Below are 3,281 nucleotides of genomic sequence, written 5' to 3' on the forward strand. Positions count from 1 at the left end.
CTCTGCAAGTGTGGGTCATGGAAGACCTTTGAGGACTTATCCTTTTTCTACTCGAGGGCCTTCCACGTTGGATAGATTTCAGGTAGTTACCTTTTATTGTTCTATATATAATTTTAATCTATTTGCGTGGACGCGTATTGTTCTTCGTCCCCTTTTTATTGTGTAATTTTCATTCAAATGCGTTTTTATTATATCATAAGGTCCTATCCAAAGAGAGTCCAGCTTTTTTGATCGTCCTCTTCTTACGGTTTCGTCGAATACTAATACTTGGTCTCCTATTTGGTAGTTAGTTTGTTTTGTTTTCTTGTCATAGTACTTTTTGCTCTTTTCTTTTTCTTCTCTCAAATGTTCTTTCGCTATTTTATTAGTTGCTCTTAATCTTTGTTTCATTTCTTGAGCGTAATCATCTATTGTGTATGAGAATTTTGGAGGTTGATTTAGTGCGGTTGGTATATTTGCCTGATGTCCATATACCAATTCAAAAGGAGTGTAATTTGTGCTAGTATGAGGTGTTGTATTGTATGTAAAGATAGCATATGGTATCCAGTCGTCCCAATCTGTTTGATCTTCTTTTATATAATGGCGCAAATATTCTGCAAGTGTTCGATGTGAACGTTCAAGAGCTCCATTGCTTTGTGGATGATATGCTGTTGTTTGTAATTTTTCAATTTTTAATAATTTACATACTGTTTTAAAAATGTTGCTTAAAAAATTCGTTCCTTGATCCGTCAGAATTTTATCTGGGATTCCATATTCAAGCACGATTTTTTCTACGAATTCTCTTGCGACCGTTGATGCTTCTTGGTTTGGTATCGGTATTGCTTTGCTAAATTTTGTTAAATTATCCTGAAAGGTTAATAAGTATTTATTACCTTTTTGGGTTATTGTTAATGGACCTACTATATCCAATGCGCATTTTTCAAATGGTTTTTCTGGTGTGTCTGTGATTATCATTGGTGATTTGTTTTTCTTTGTTGCCTTATTTCTTTGGCATAAGTCACATTTGCTTATATATTTAGTTATGTCTGCGGTCATACCTTTCCAATTATGTTTTAGTTGTATTCTTTTTAATGTTCTTTGAATTCCTTGATGACCTCCTAAGGGTGCGTTATGATATTCGTAAAGTATTTGATTCTTTTCTTCCTCCGTATATTCTTGGACTTTATTTTTGTTGTTTAGTTCGTCTTTCGTTTCATATGATTCTTCTTTACTAAGAATTTCTTTGTTTGTATTTAGTATGAACACTGGCGGATTTCTGCTTAATGCGTCGGCATTTACGTTTGTTTTCCCTGTTTTATGTATGATTTCATAATCGTATTCTTCTAATTTTAATCTCCATCTTATTAATCGTGACCCAGGATCTGTTACATTAAATAACCATACTAATGGTTTATGATCAGTTACTATTTTAAATTTAGTTCCATATACATAAGGTCTGAAATGCTTTACAGCCCATATTATTGCCAATAATTCCTTTTCTGTTGTATTATAGTTTCGTTCTGCTTTTGACAACATTCTACTTGCATAGGCTATTGGATTATCTTTTCCTAATTGGCCTTGTGACAGAATGGCTCCGATTGCGTAGTCGGATGCGTCTGTGGTAATGATGAATTCTTCTTCAAAGTTTGGATATTTTAGTACTGGTGCAGTAGTTAATCTCTCTTTTAGTTTATCAAATGCTGATTGTTGTTCAGGTCCCCATTCAAAGGTCACGTTTTTTCTTGTCAACATTGTTAGAGGTTGTGCGATTTTAGAAAAATTTTCGATAAATCTTCTATAATATCCGGCTAGTCCTATGAAGGATTGAATGTGTTTTACCTTTGTGGGTGATGGAAAATTTGTTACTGCATCTAATTTCTTTGGATCTGGGAAGATTCCATTTTCTGAAATTATGTGCCCCAGGTATACTACTTCTTTTCGAAGGAATTCACATTTGTCTGGTTGTAGCTTTAAATTGTAATGCCGTAATCTTTTCAAGACATCTATAAGCCTTTTATTATGATTTTCAAGACTGTTGCCATAAATAACAATATCATCTAAATATACTAGACATTTGATTCCTTGCAGTCCAGCTAATACAGAATTCATTAGTCTTTGAAATGTCGCTGGTGCGTTCTTTAATCCAAAAGGCATTCGATTGAATTCGTAATGTCCCGTTGGTGTTGAGAAAGCATAAAACAGGAAAAACAAACGTAAATGCCGACGCACTAAGCAGAAATCCGCCAATGTCCATACTAAATACAAACAAAGAAATTCCTAGTAAAGAAGAATCATATGAAACGAAAGACGAACTAAACAACAAAAATAAAGTCAAAGAATATACGGAGGAAGAAAAGAATCAAATACTTTACGAATATCATAACGCACCCTTAGGAGGTCATCAAGGAATTCAAAGAACATTAAAAAGAATACAACTAAAACATAATTGGAAAGGTATGACCGCAGACATAACTAAATATATAAGCAAATGTGACTTATTTTTGTCTTGCTCCGTCATTGATATTTGATGATATCCTGAGGCTAAATCTAGCGTGGAAAAATACTTAGCATTTCCTAATTGATCTAAAATATCATTAATATTTGGTAATGGGAAAGAATCTCCTATCGTTAAATCATTTAGTTTTCTGAAATCGACTACTATTCGTAGTTTTGTTTTTCCCGACGCATCAGTTTTCTTTGGTACAACTAGTAAGGGTGCATTCCATTGGCTAGCACTATGTCGTACTACTTTGTTGTCTAACATTTCTTTTATTTGTTTATTTACTTCTTCTTTGTGTTTTTCGGGTAAGAATTATTGGCAATAATATGGGCTGTAAAGCATTTCAGACCTTATGTATATGGAACTAAATTTAAAATAGTAACTGATCATAAACCATTAGTATGGTTATTTAATGTAACAGATCCTGGGTCACGATTAATAAGATGGAGATTAAAATTAGAAGAATACGATTATGAAATCATACATAAAACAGGGAAAACAAACGTAAATGCCGACGCATTAAGCAGAAATCCGCCAGTGTCCATACTAAATACAAACAAAGAAATTCTTAGTAAAGAAGAATCATATGAAACGAAAGACGAACTAAACAACACGACCGGTACGGTCGTATGTTTACTGGAGCTGCGTCAGCTCGTGTGGTAATTTGATGTTCCACTACTGTTGTATGCGTGAGGCTATCTCCTTCTATAAAAAATATGTCATTGAAATCTTCACATATTTCGTTTATTATTTTTCTTTCCTCATTATTCAAATGTTCTAAACGTAATTGTTCCTTTAGTTT

The sequence above is a fragment of the Odontomachus brunneus genome, unplaced genomic scaffold (assembly GCF_010583005.1).
Source record: "Odontomachus brunneus isolate Ranch 3 - 2012 unplaced genomic scaffold, Obru_v1 Obru_scaffold_086, whole genome shotgun sequence".
In the NCBI taxonomy this organism is placed as follows: Eukaryota; Metazoa; Arthropoda; class Insecta; order Hymenoptera; family Formicidae; genus Odontomachus; species Odontomachus brunneus.